The sequence below is a fragment of the Phyllobates terribilis genome, unplaced genomic scaffold (genome assembly GCF_046119375.1).
Source record: "Phyllobates terribilis strain yellow unplaced genomic scaffold, ASM4611937v1 Scaffold_9__5_contigs__length_417890890, whole genome shotgun sequence".
Taxonomy (NCBI): domain Eukaryota; kingdom Metazoa; phylum Chordata; class Amphibia; order Anura; family Dendrobatidae; genus Phyllobates; species Phyllobates terribilis.
The window spans coordinates 83,627,157-83,643,408 of NW_027362769.1; the positions used below are offsets into that span (position 1 = coordinate 83,627,157).

At 43.3% G+C, this 16,252-nt stretch overlaps 1 long non-coding RNA gene across 1 annotated transcript in view; it reads left to right on the forward strand.

Annotated features, from left to right (window-relative positions):
- Window positions 1-1,518: 1,518 nt before the first annotated feature.
- The window catches only part of LOC141160835 (uncharacterized), a 143,169-nt gene continuing 128,435 nt past the window's right edge, over window positions 1,519-16,252 (forward strand). The window contains exon 1 of the long non-coding RNA XR_012250536.1: window positions 1,519-1,586. This is a non-coding gene — a long non-coding RNA (uncharacterized lncRNA). The remainder of the gene's footprint in view (window positions 1,587-16,252) is intronic.

The window sequence follows — 16,252 nt, forward strand, 5'->3', positions numbered from 1 at the left end:
GAACACACCATACCATATACTGTATACAGGCACATACACACCATACCATATACACATGCAGGTGCACACCATACACTGTATACAGGCACATACACAACATACCATATACACAGGCAGGTACGCACCATACCATATACACAGGCAGGTACACACCATACCATATACTGTATACAGGCAGGTACACACCATACCATATACACAGGCAGGTGCACACCATACCATATACTGTATACAGGCACATACACAACATACCATATACACAGGCAGGAACACACCATACCATATACTGTATACAGGCACATACACACCATACCATATGCACAGGCAGGTACACACCATACCATATACACATGCAGGTGCACACCATACCATATACTGTATACAGGCACATACACACCATACCATATACACAGGCAGGTACACACCATACCATATACACAGGCAGGAATAAACCATACCATATACTGTATACAGGCACATACACAACATACCGTATACTGTATACAGGCACATAAACACCATACCATATACACAGGCAGGTACACACCATACCATATACACAGGCAGGTACACACCATACCATATACACAGGCAGGTGCACAACATACCATATACTGTATACAGGCAGGTACACACCATACCGTATACACAGGCAGGTACACACCATACCATATACTGTATACAGGCAGGTACACACCATACCATATACACAGGCAGGTACACACCATACCATATACTGTATACAGGCAGGTACACACCATACCATATACACAGGCAGGTACACACCATACCATATACACAGGCAGGTACACACCATACCATATACACAGGCAGTTGCACACCATACCATATACTGTATACAGGCAGGTACACACCATGCCATATACACAGGCAGGTACACACCATACCATATACACAGGTAGGTACACACCATACCGTATACACAGGCACATACACACCATACCATATACACAGGCACATACACACCATACCATATACACAGGCACATACACACCATACCATATACACAGGCAGGTGCACAACATACCATATACTGTATACAGGCAGGTACACACCATACCGTATACACAGGCAGGTACACACCATACCATATACTGTATACAGGCAGGTACACACCATACCATATACACAGGCAGGTACACACCATACCATATACTGTATACAGGCAGGTACACACCATACCATATACACAGGCAGGTACACACCATACCATATACACAGGCAGGTACACACCATACCATATACACAGGCAGTTGCACACCATACCATATACTGTATACAGGCAGGTACACACCATGCCATATACACAGGCAGGTACACACCATACCATATACACAGGTAGGTACACACCATACCGTATACACAGGCAGGTACACACCATACCGTATACACAGGCAGGTACACACCATAACATATACACAGGCAGGTGCACACCATACCATATCTATAATATAACCAGGGATGTGTGTTTCTGTCCGAAGCCTCGATAGACTGAGCATGCTCAGTGTGGCGCCATGACGACAAGATGTCCAGGACAAGAGAGAGAGGAAGAGAGAGACACATTCGTGAGTACACTCCTATATTATCAGTAGATTATACATACAGCGTTCAGCATAAGTGAGTACACCCCCCCTGTATCCTCAGTACGTTATACATACAGCGCTCAGCATAAGTCAGTACACCCCCCTGTATTCTCAGTACATTATACATACAGCGTTCAGCATAAGTCAGTACACCCCCCTGTATTCTCAGTACATTATACATACAGCGTTCAGCATAAGTGAGTACACCCCCCTGTATCCTCAGTACATTATACATACAACGCTCAGCAAAAGTGAGTACACCCCCCTGTATTCTCAGTACGTTATACATACAGCGTTCAGCATAAGTGAGTACACCCCCCTGTATTCTCAGTACGTTATACATACAGAGCTCAGCATAAGTCAGTACACCCCCCTGTATTCTCAGTACGTTATACATACAGCGTTCAGCATAAGTAAGTACACCCCGCTGTATCCTCAGTACATTATACATACAGCGTTCAGCATAAGTCAGTACACCCCCCTGTATTCTCAGTACATTATACATACAGCGTTCAGCATAAGTAAGTACACCCCCCTGTATCCTCAGTACATTATACATACAGCGTTCAGCATAAGTAAGTACACCCCCTTGTATTCTCAGTACATTATACATGCAACGTTCAGCATAAGTGAGTACACCCCCCTGTATTCTCAGTACGTTATACATACAGAGCTCAGCATAAGTCAGTACACCCCCCTGTATTCTCAGTACGTTATACATACAGCGTTCAGCATAAGTGAGTACACCCCCCTGTATTCTCAGTACGTTATGCATACAGCGCTCAGCAAAAGTGAGTACACCCCCCTGTATTCTCAGTACATTATACATACAGCGTTCAGCATAAGTCAGTACACCCCCCTGTATTCTCAGTACATTATACATACAGCTTTCAGCATAAGTGAGTACACCCCCCTGTATTCTCAGTACATTATACATACAGCGTTCAGCATAAGTCAGTACACCCCCCTGTATTCTCAGTACATTATACATACAGCGTTCAGCATAAGTGAGTACACCCCCCTGTATCCTCAGTACGTTAAACATACAACGTTCAGCAAAAGTGAGCACACCCCCCTGTATTCTCAGTACATTATACATACAGCGTTCAGCATAAGTGAGTACACCCCCCTGTATTCTCAGTACGTTCTACATACAGCGTTCAGCATAAGTGAGTACACCCCCCTGTATTCTCAGTACGTTATGCATACAGCGCTCAGCAAAAGTGAGTACACCCCCCTGTATTCTCAGTACATTATACATACAGCGTTCAGCATAAGTGAGTACACCCCCCTGTATTCTCAGTACATTATACATACAGCGTTCAGCATAAGTGAGTACACCCCCCTGTATTCTCAGTACATTATACATACAGCGTTCAGCATAAGTCAGTACAGCCCCCTGTATTCTCAGTACATTATACATACAGCGTTCAGCATAAGTGAGTACACCCCCCTGTATCCTCAGTACGTTAAACATACAACGTTCAACAAAAGTGAGCACACCCCCCTGTATTCTCAGTACATTATACATACAGCGTTCAGCATAAGTGAGTACACCCCCCTGTATTCTCAGTACGTTCTACATACAGCGTTCAGCATAAGTGAGTACACCCCCCTGTATTCTCAGTACGTTATGCATACAGCGCTCAGCAAAAGTGAGTACACCCCCCTGTATTCTCAGTACATTATACATACAGTACTCAGCATAAGTCAGTGCACCCCCCTGTATTCTCAGTACGTTATACATACAGCGTTCAGCATAAGTGAGTACACCCCCCTGTATTCTCAGTACGTAATGCATACAGCGCTCAGCAAAAGTGAGTACACCCCCCTGTATTCTCAGTACATTATACATACAGCGGTCAGCATAAGTGAGTACACCCCCCTGTATTCTCAGTACGTTATACATGCAGTACTCAGCATAAGTCAGTACACCCCCCTGTATTCTCAGTACGTTATACATACAGCGCTCAGCAAAAGTGAGTACACCCCCTGTATTCTCAGTACGTTATACATACAGCGCTCAGCAAAAGTGAGTACCCCCCCCTGTATTCTCAGTACGTTATACATACAGCGCTCAGCATAAGTCAGTACACCCCACTGTATTCTCAGTACCTTATACATACAGCGCTCAGCAAAAGTGAGTACACTTCCCTGTATCCTCAGTATGTTATACATACAGCGCTCAGCAAAAGTGAGTACACCCCCCTGTATCCTCAGTACGTTATACATACAGCGCTCAGCAAAAGTGAGTACACCACCCTGTATCCTCAGTAGGTTATGCATACAGCGCTCAGCAACAGTGAGTACACCCCCCTGTATCCTCAGTACGTTATACATACAGCGCTCAGCAAAAGTGAGTACACCCCCCTGTATTCTCAGTACTTTATATATACAGCGTTCAGCATAAGTAAGTACATCCCCCTGTATTCTCAGTACGTTATATATACAGCGTTCAGCAAAAGTGAGTACACCCCCCTGTATTCTCAGTACGTTATACATACAGCGCTCAGCAAAAGTGAGTACACCCCCATGTACTCTTAATACGTTATACATACAGCGCTCAGCAAAAGTGATTACACCCCCCTGTATTCTCAGTACTTTATACATACAGCGCTCAGCATAAGTGAGTACACGCCCCTGTACTCTCAGTACGTTATATATACAGCGTTCAGCATAAATCAGTACACCTCCTGTATTCTCAATATGTGATATATAAAGCGTTCAGCATAAGTCAGTATACCCCCCTGTATTCTCAGTACTTTATACATACAGCGTTCCACATAAGTAAGTACACCCCCCTGTATTCTCAGTACATTATACATACAGCGCTCAGCATAAGTCTGTACACCCCCCTGTACTCTCAGTACGTTTTATATACAGCGTTTAGCATAAGTCAGTACACCCCCCTGTATTCTCAATATGTTATATATACAGCATTCAGCATAAGTCAGTACACCCCCCTGTATTATCAGTACATTATATATACGGAACTCAGCATAAGTGAGTACACCCCCCTGTATTCACAGTACATTATATATACAGTGCTAAGTATAAGTGAGTACACCCCCTGTATTATCAGTTTATTACATATACAGGGCTCAGCATAATTGAGTACACCCCCTGTATTATCAGTTCATTATATATACAGTGCTCAGCAAAAGTGAGTACACCCCTCTGTACTCTCAATACGTTATACATACAGCGCTCAGCAAAAGTGAGTACACCCCCCTGTACTCTCAATATGTTATACATACAGCTCTCAGCAAAAGTAAGTACACCGCCCTGTATTCTCAGTACTTTATACATACAGCGTTCAGCATAAGTAAGTACACCCTCCTGTACTCTCAGTACGTTATATATACAGCGCTCAGCATAAGTAAGTACACCCCCTGTACTCTCAGTATGTTATATATACAGCGTTCAGCAAAAGTGAGTACACCCCCTGTATTCTCAGTACGTTATACATACAGAGCTCAGCAAAAGTGAGTACACCCCCCTGTACTCTCAGTACGTTATACATTCAGCGCTCAGCAAAAGTGAATACACCCCCCTGTACTCTCAGTACGTTATACATACAGCGCTCAGCGAAAGTGTGTACACCCCCCTGTATCCTCAGTACGTTATACATACAGCGCTCAGCAAAAGTGTGTACACCCCCCTGTATCCTCAGTACGTTATACATACAGCGCTCAGCAAAAGTGAGTACACCCCCCTGTATTCTCAGTACGTTATACATACAGCGCTCAGCATAAGTGAGTACACCCCCCTGTATTCTCAGTACGTTATATATACAGCGTTCAGCAAAAGTGAGTACACCCCCCTGTATTCTCAGTACGTTATACATACAGCGCTCAGCAAAAGTGAGTACACCCCCCCTGTACTCTTAATACGTTATACATACAGCGCTCAGCAAAAGTGAGTACACCCCCGTGTATTCTCAGTACTTTATACATACAGCGCTCAGCATAAGTAAGTACACGCCCCTGTACTCTCAGTACGTTATACATACAGCGCTCAGCAAAAGTGAGTACACCCCCCTGTATTCTCAGTACGTTATACATACAGCGCTCAGCAAAAGTGAGTACACCCCCCTGTATCCTCAGTACGTTATACATATTGCGCTCAGAAAAAGTGAGTACACCCCCCTGTATTCTCAGTACTTTATACATACAGCGTTCAGCATAAGTGAGTACACCCCCCTGTATTCTCAGTACGTTATATATACAGCGTTCAGCAAAAGTGAGTACACCCCCCTGTATTCTCAGTACGTTATATATACAGCGTTCAGCAAAAGTGAGTACACCCCCCTGTATTCTCAGTACGTTATACATACAGCGCTCAGCAAAAGTGAGTACACCCCACTGTACTCTCAGTACGTTATACATACAGCGCTCAGCATAAGTAAGTACAAAACCCTGTACTCTCAATATGTTATATATACAGCGTTCAGCATAAGTCAGTACACCCTCCTGTATTCTCAGTACGTTTTATATACAGCGTTCAGCATAAGTCAGTACACCCCCCTGTATTCTCAGTACGTTATATATACAGCGTTCAGCATAAGTGAGTACACCCCCCTGCATTCTCAGTACGTTATATATACAGTGCTCAGCATAAGTGAGTACACCCCTGTATTATCAGTAGATTATACATACAGCGCTCAGCATAAGTAAGTACACCCCCCTGTATTCTCAGTACTTTATACATACAGCGCTCAGCATAAGTAAGTACACCCCCCTGTACTCTCAGTACGTTATATATACAGCGTTCAGCATAAGTCAGTACACCCCCTGTATTCTCAATATGTTATATATACAGCGTTCAGCATAAGTAAGTACACCCCCATGCATTCTCAGTACGTTATATATACAGTGCTCAGCATAAGTGAGTACACCCCTGTATTATCAGAAGATTATACATACAGCGCTCAGCATAAGTGAGTACACCCCTGTATTCTCAGTACTTTATACATACAGCGCTCAGCATAAGTGAGTACACCCCCTGTCTTCTCAGTACTTTATACATACAGCGCTCAGCATAAGTAAGTACACCCCCCTGTCTTCACAGTACGTTATATATACAGCGTTCAGCATAAGTGAGTACACCCCCTGTATTCTCAGTACGTTACATATACAGCGTTCAGCATAAGTCAGTACACCCCCCTGTATTCTCTGTACGTTATATATACAGCGTTCAGCATAAGTGAGTACACTCCCTGTATTCTCAGTACGTTATATATACAGCGTTCAGCATAAGTAAGTACACCCCCTGTATTCTCAGTACGTTATGTATACAGCGTTCAGCATAAGTGAGTACACTCCCTGTATTCTCAGTACGTTATATATACAGCGTTCAGCATAAGTAAGTACACCCCCCTGCATTCTCAGTACATTATATATCCAGTGCTCAGCATAAGTGAGTACACCCCTGTGTTATCAGTAGATTATACATACAGCGCTCAGCATAAGTAATTACAACCCCCTATATTCTCAGTACTTTATACATACAGCGCTCAGCATAATTAAGTACACCCCCCTGTACTCTCAGTACGTTATATCTACAGCGTTCAGCATACGTAAGTACACCCCCCTGTATTCTCAGTACATTATACATACAGCGTTCAGCATAAGTGAGTACACCCCCTGTATCCTCAGTACGTTATACATACAGTACTCAGCATAAGTCAGTACACCCCTCTGTATCCTCAGTACGTTATACATACAGCGCTCAGCAAACGTGAGTACACCCCCCTGTATTCTCATTACATTATACATACAGAGTTCAGCATAAGTGAGTACACCCCCTGTATTCTCAGTATTTTATACATACAGCGTTCAGCATAAGTGAGTACACCCCCTGTATTCTCAGTATTTTATACATACAGCGTTCAGCATAAGTAAGTACACCCCCCTATACTCTCAGTACGTTATATATACAGCGCTCAGCATAAGTAAGTACACCCCCCTGTACTCTCAGTACGTTATATATACAGCGTTCAGCATAAGTCAGTACACCCCCCTGTATTCTCAACATGTTATATATACAGCGTTCAGCATAATTCAGTACACACCCCCTGTATTCTCAGTACATTATACATACAGCGCTCAGCAAAAGTGAGTACACCCCCCTGTATCCTCAGTACGTTATACATACAGCGCTCAGCATAAGTCAGTACACCCCCCTGCATACTCTGTACGTTATACATACAGCGCTCAGCAAAAGTGAGTACACCCCCCTGTATTCTCAGTACATGATACATACAGCGCTCAGCAAAAATGAGTACACCCCCCTGTATCCTCAGTACGTTATACATACAGCGCTCAGCATAAGTCAGTACACCCCCCTGCATACTGAGTACGTTATACATACAGCGCTCAGCAAAAGTGAGTACACCCCCCTGTATTCTCAGTACATGATACATACAGCGCTCAGCAAAAATGAGTACACTCCCCTGTATCCTCAGTACGTTATACATACCGCGCTCAGCATAAGTCAGTACACCCCCCTGTATACTCAGTACGTTATACATACAGCACTCAGCAAAAGTCAGTACACCCTCCTGTATTCTCAGTACGTTATATACACAGCGTTCAGCATAAGTCAGTACACCCCCCTGTATCCTCAATACGTTATAAATACAGCGTTCAGCATAAGTAAGTACACCCCCCTGTATCCTCAGTACGTTATACATACAGTACTCAGCATAAGTCAATACACCCCTCTGTATTCTCAGTACATTATACATACAGCGTTCAGTATAAGTAAGTACACCCCCCTGTATCCTCAGTACGTTATACATACAGTACTGAGCATAAGTCAGTACACCCCCCTGTATCCTCAGTACGTTATACATACAGCGCTCAGCAAAAGTGAGTACACCCCCCTGTATTCTCAGTACATTATACATACAGCGTTCAGCATAAGTGAGTACACCCCCCTGTATTCTCAGTACATTATACATACAGCGCTAAGCAAAAGTGAGTACACCCCCCTGTATCCTCAGTACGTTATACATACAGCGCTCAGCATAAGTCAGTACACCCCCCTGTATACTCAGTACGTTATACATACAGCGCTCAGCAAAAGTGAGTACACCCCCCTGTATTCTCAGTACGTTATACATACAGCTCTCAGCAAAAGTGAGTACACCCCCCTGTATCCTCAGTACGTTATACATTCAGCGCTCAGCAAACGTGAGTACACCCCCAGTACTCTCAGTACGTTATACATACAGCGCTCAGCAAAACTGAGTACACCCCCCTGTATTCTCCGTACGTTATACATACAGCGCTCAGCAAAAGTGAGTACACCCCCCTGTATTCTCAGTACTTTATACATACAGCGTTCAGCATAAGTGAGTACACCCCCCTGTATTCTCAGTACGTTATATATACAGCGTTCAGCAAAAGTGAGTACACCCCCCTGTATTCTCAGTACGTTATATATACAGCGTTCAGCATAAGTCAGTACACCCCCCTGTATTCTCAGTACGTTATATATACAGCGTTCAGCATAAGTGAGTACACTCCCTGTATTCTCAGTACGTTATATATACAGCGTTCAGCATAAGTAAGTACACCCCTCTGCATTCTCAGTACGTTATATGTACAGTGTTCAGCATAACTGAGTACACCCCCTGTATTCTCAGTACGTTATATATACAGCGTTCAGCATAAGTAAGTACACCCCCCTGCATTCTCAGTACATTATATATCCAGTGCTCAGCATAAGTGAGTACACCCCTGTGTTATCAGTAGATTATACATACAGCGCTCAGCATAAGTAATTACACCCCCCTATATTCTCAGTACTTTATACATACAGCGCTCAGGATAAGTAAGTACACCCCCCTGTACTCTCAGTATGTTATATATACAGCGTTCAGCTTAAGTCAGTACACCCCCCTGTATTCTCAGTACGTTATACATACAGCTCTCAGCAAAAGTGAGTACACCCCCCTGTATTCTCCGTACGTTATACATACAGCGCTCAGCAAAAGTCAGTACACCCTCCTGTATTCTCAGTACGTTATATACACAGCGTTCAGCATAAGTCAGTACACCCCCCTGTATCCTCAGTACGTTATAAATACAGCGTTCAGCATAAGTAAGTACACCCCCCTGTATCCTCAGTACGTTATACATACAGTACTCAGCATAAGTCAATACACCCCTCTGTATTCTCAGTACATTATGCATACAGCGTTCAGTATATGTAAGTACACCCCCCTGTATCCTCAGTACGTTATACATACAGTACTCAGCATAAGTCAGTACACCCCCCTGTATCCTCAGTACGTTATACATACAGCGCTCAGCAAAAGTGAGTACACCCCCCTGTATTCTCAGTACATTATACATACAGCGCTAAGCAAAAGTGAGTACACCCCCCTGTATCCTCAGTACGTTATACATACAGCGCTCAGCATAAGTCAGTACACCCCCTGTATACTCAGTACGTTATACATACAGCGCTCAGCAAAAGTGAGTACACCCCCCTGTATTCTCAGTACGTTATACATACAGCGCTCAGCAAAAGTGAGCACACCCCCCTGTATTCTCAGTACGTTATATATACAGCGTTCAGCATAAGTCAGTACACCCCCCTGTATTCTCAGTACGTTATATATACAGCGTTCAGCATAAGTGAGTACGCTCCCTGTATTCTCAGTACGTTATATATACAGCGTTCAACATAAGTAAGTACACCCCCCTGCATTTTCAGTACGTTATATATACAGCGTTCAGCATAAGTGAGTACACCCCCTGTATTCTCAGTACGTTATATATACAGCGTTCAGCATAAGTAAGTACACCCCCCTGCATTCTCAGTACATTATATATCCAGTGCTCAGCATAAGTTAGTACACCCCTGTGTTATCAGTAGATTATACATACAGCGCTCAGCATAAGTAATTACACCCCCCTATATTCTCAGTACTTTATACATACAGCGCTCAGCATAAGTAAGTACACCCCCCTGTACTCTCAGTATGTTATATATACAGCGTTCAGCATGAGTCAGTACACCCCCCTGTATTCTCAGTACGTTATACATACAGCTCTCAGCAAAAGTCAGTACACCCCCCTGTATCCTCAGTACGTTATACATACAGCGCTCAGCAAACGTGAGTACACCCCCAGTACTCTCAGTACGTTATACATACAGCGCTCAACAAAACTGAGTACACCCCCCTGTATTCTCAGTACGTTATACATACAGCGCTCAGCAAAAGTGAATACACCTGCCTGTAGCCTCAGTACGTTATACATACTGCGCTCAGCAAAAGTGAGTACACCCCCCTGTATTCTCAGTACTTTATACATACAGCGTTCAGCATAAGTGAGTACACCCCCCAGTATTCTCAGTACGTTATATATACAGCGTTCAGCAAAAGTGAGTACACCCCCCTGTATTCTCAGTACGTTATATATACAGCGTTCAGCATAAGTCAGTACACCCCCCTGTATTCTCAGTACGTGATACATACAGCGCTCAGCAAAAATGAGTACACCCTCCTGTATCCTCAGTACGTTATACATACAGCGCTCAGCATAAGTCAGTACACCCCCCTGCATACTGAGTACGTTATACATACAGCGCTCAGCAAAAGTGAGTACACCCCCCTGTATTCTCAGTACATGATACATACAGCGCTCAGCAAAAATGAGTACACTCCCCTGTATCCTCAGTACGTTATACATACCGCGCTCAGCATAAGTCAGTACACCCCCCTGTATACTCAGTACGTTATACATACAGCACTCAGCAAAAGTCAGTACACCCTCCTGTATTCTCAGTACGTTATATACACAGCGTTCAGCATAAGTCAGTACACCCCCCTGTATCCTCAGTACGTTATAAATACAGCGTTCAGCATAAGTAAGTACACCCCCCTGTATCCTCAGTACGTTATACATACAGTACTCAGCATAAGTCAATACACCCCTCTGTATTCTCAGTACATTATACATACAGCGTTCAGTATAAGTAAGTACACCCCCCTGTATCCTCAGTACGTTATACATACAGTACTCAGCATAAGTCAGTACACCCCCCTGTATCCTCAGTACGTTATACATACAGCGCTCAGCAAAAGTGAGTACACCCCCCTGTATTCTCAGTACATTATACATACAGCGTTCAGCATAAGTGAGTACACCCCCCTGTATTCTCAGTACATTATACATACAGCGCTAAGCAAAAGTGAGTACACCCCCCTGTATCCTCAGTACGTTATACATACAGCGCTCAGCATAAGTCAGTACACCCCCCTGTATCCTCAGTACGTTATAAATACAGCGTTCAGCATAAGTAAGTACACCCCCCTGTATCCTCAGTACGTTATACATACAGTACTCAGCAAAAGTGAGTACACCCCCCTGTATTCTCAGTACATTATACATACAGCGTTCAGCATAAGTGAGTACACCCCCCTGTATTCTCAGTACATTATACATACAGCGCTAAGCAAAAGTGAGTACACCCCCCTGTATCCTCAGTACGTTATACATACAGCGCTCAGCATAAGTCAGTACACCCCCTGTATACTCAGTACGTTATACATACAGCGCTCAGCAAAAGTGAGTACACCCCCCTGTATTCTCAGTACGTTATACATACAGCTCTCAGCAAAAGTGAGTACACCCCCCTGTATCCTCAGTACGTTATACATACAGCGCTCAGCAAACGTGAGTACACCCCCAGTACTCTCAGTACGTTATACATACAGCGCTCAGCAAAACTGAGTGCACCCCCCTGTATTCTCAGTACGTTATACATACAGCGCTCAGCAAAAGTGAGTACACCCCCCTGTATTCTCAGTACGTTATATATACAGCGTTCAGCAAAAGTGAGTACACCCCCCTGTATTCTCAGTACGTTATATATACAGCGTTCAGCATAAGTCAGTACACCCCCCTGTATTCTCAGTACGTTATATATACAGCGTTCAGCATAAGTGAGTACACTCCCTGTATTCTCAGTACGTTATATATACAGCGTTCAACATAAGTAAGTACACCCCCCTGCATTCTCAGTACGTTATATATACAGCGTTCAGCATAAGTGAGTACACCCCCTGTATTCTCAGTACGTTATATATACAGTGTTCAGCATAAGTAAGTACACCCCCCTGCATTCTCAGTACATTATATATCCAGTGCTCAGCATAAGTGAGTACACCCCTGTGTTATCAGTAGATTATACATACAGCACTCAGCATAAGTAATTACACCCCCCTATATTCTCAGTACTTTATACATACAGCGCTCAGCATAAGTAAGTACACCCCCCTGTACTCTCAGTATGTTATATATACAGCGTTCAGCATAAGTCAGTACACACCCCTGTATTCTCAGTACGTTATACATACAGCTCTCAGCAAAAGTGAGTACACCCCCCTGTATCCTCAGTACGTTATACATACAGCGCTCAGCAAACGTGAGTACACCCCCAGTACTCTCAGTACGTTATATATACAGCGCTCAACAAAACTGAGTACACCCCCCTGTATTCTCAGTACGTTATACATACAGCGCTCAGCAAAAGTGAATACACCTGCCTGTAGCCTCAGTACGTTATACATACTGCGCTCAGCAAAAGTGAGTACACCCCCCTGTATTCTCAGTACTTTATACATACAGCGTTCAGCATAAGTGAGTACACCCCCCTGTATTCTCAGTACGTTATATATACAGCGTTCAGCAAAAGTGAGTACACCCCCCTGTATTCTCAGTACGTTATATATACAGCGTTCAGCATAAGTCAGTACACCCCCCTGTATTCTCAGTACGTTATATATACAGCGTTCAGCATAAGTGAGTACACTCCCTGTATTGTCAGTATGTTATATATACAGCGTTCAGCATAAGTAAGTACACCCCCCTGCATTCTCAGTACGTTATATATACAGCGTTCAGCATAAGTGAGTACACCCCCTGTATTCTCAGTACGTTATATATACAGCGTTCAGCATAAGTAAGTACACCCCCCTGCATTCTCAATACATTATATATCCAGTGCTCAGCATAAGTGAGTACACCCCTGTGTTATCAGTAGATTATACATACAGCGCTCAGCATAAGTAATTACACCCCCCATATTCTCAGTACTTTATACATACAGCGCTCAGCATAAGTAAGTACACCCCCCTGTACTCTCAGTATGTTATATATACAGCGTTCAGCATAAGTCAGTACACCCCCCTGTATTCTCAATATGTTATATATACAGCGTTCAGCATAAGTCAGTACATCCCCCTGTATTATCAGTACATTATATATACAGTGCTCAGTATAAGTGAGTACACCCCTGTATTATCAGTACATTATATATACAGTGCTCAGTATAAGTGAGTACACCCCCTGTATTATCAGTTCATTATATATACAGGGTTCAGCATAAGTGAGTACACCCCCTGTATTATCAGTTCATTATATATACACGGCTCAGTATAAGTGTGTACACCCCTGTATTATCAGTACATTATATATACAGTGCTCAGCATAAGTGAGTACACCCCCTGTAATATCAGTACATTATATATACAGTGCTCAGCATAAGTGTGTACACCCCTGTATCCTCAGTGCGTTATACATACAGCGCTCAGCAAAAGTGAGTACACCCCCCTGTATTCTCAGTACTTTATACATACAGCGTTCAGCATAAGTAAGTACACCCCCCTGCATTCTCAGTACGTTATATATATAGTGCTCAGCATAAGTGAGTACACCCCTGTATTATCAGTAGATTATACATACAGCGTTCAGCATAAGTGAGTACACCCCTGTATTCTCAGTACGTTATGCATACAGCGCTCAGCAAAAGTGAGTACACCCCCCTGTATTCTCAGTACGTTATACATACAGCGTTCAGCATAAGTGAGTACACCCCCCTGTATTCTCAGTACATTATACATACAGTACTCAGCATAAGTCAGTACACCCCCCTGTATTCTCAGTACGTTATACATACAGCGTTCAGCATAAGTGAGTACACCCCCCTGTATTCTCAGTACGTAATGCATACAGCGCTCAGCAAAAGTGAGTACACCCCCCTGTATTCTCAGTACATTATACATACAGCGGTCAGCATAAGTGAGTACACCCCCCTGTATTCTCAGTACGTTATACATGCAGTACTCAGCATAAGTCAGTACACCCCCCTGTATTCTCAGTACGTTATACATACAGCGCTCAGCAAAAGTGAGTACACCCCCTGTATTCTCAGTACGTTATACATACAGCGCTCAGCAAAAGTGAGTACCCCCCCCTGTATTCTCAGTACTTTATACATACAGCGCTCAGCATAAGTCAGTACACCCCCCTGTATTCTCAGTACGTTATACATACAGCGCTCAGCAAAAGTGAGTACACTTCCCTGTATCCTCAGTATGTTATACATACAGCGCTCAGCAAAAGTGAGCACACCCCCCTGTATCCTCAGTACGTTATACATACAGCGCTCAGCAAAAGTGAGTACACCACCCTGTATCCTCAGTACGTTATGCATACAGCGCTCAGCAACAGTGAGTACACCCCCCTGTATCCTCAGTACGTTATACATACAGCGCTCAGCAAAAGTGAGTACACCCCCCTGTATTCTCAGTACTTTATATATACAGCGTTCAGCATAAGTAAGTACATCCCCCTGTATTCTCAGTACGTTATATATACAGCGTTCAGCAAAAGTGAGTACACCCCCCTGTATTCTCAGTACGTTATACATACAGCGCTCAGCAAAAGTGAGTACACCCCCATGTACTCTTAATACGTTATACATACAGCGCTCAGCAAAAGTGATTACACCCCCCTGTATTCTCAGTACTTTATACATACAGCGCTCAGCATAAGTGAGTACACGCCCCTGTCCTCTCAGTACGTTATATATACAGCGTTCAGCATAAGTCAGTACACCTCCTGTATTCTCAATATGTGATATATAAAGCGTTCAGCATAAGTCAATATACCCCCCTGTATTCTCAGTACTTTATACATACAGCGTTCCACATAAGTAAGTACACCCCCCTGTATTCTCAGTACATTATACATACAGCGCTCAGCATAAGTCTGTACACCCCCCTGTACTCTCAGTACGTTTTATATACAGCGTTTAGCATAAGTCAGTACACCCCCCTGTATTCTCAATATGTTATATATACAGCATTCAGCATAAGTCAGTACACCCCCCTGTATTATCAGTACATTTTATATACGGAGCTCAGCATAAGTGAGTACACCCCCCTGTATTCACAGTACATTATATATACAGTGCTAAGTATAAGTGAGTACACCCCCTGTATTATCAGTTTATTACATATACAGGGCTCAGCATAATTGAGTACACCCCCTGTATTATCAGTTCATTATATATACAGTGCTCAGCAAAAGTGAGTACACCCCTCTGTACTCTCAATACGTTATACATACAGCGCTCAGCAAAAGTGAGTACACCCCCCTGTACTCTCAATATGTTATACATACAGCTCTCAGCAAAAGTAAGTACACCGCCCTGTATTCTCAGTACTTTATACATACAGCGTTCAGCATAAGTAAGTACACCCTCCTGTACTCTCAGTACGTTATATATACAGCGCTCAGCATAAGTAAGTACACCCCCTGTACTCTCAGTATGTTATATATACA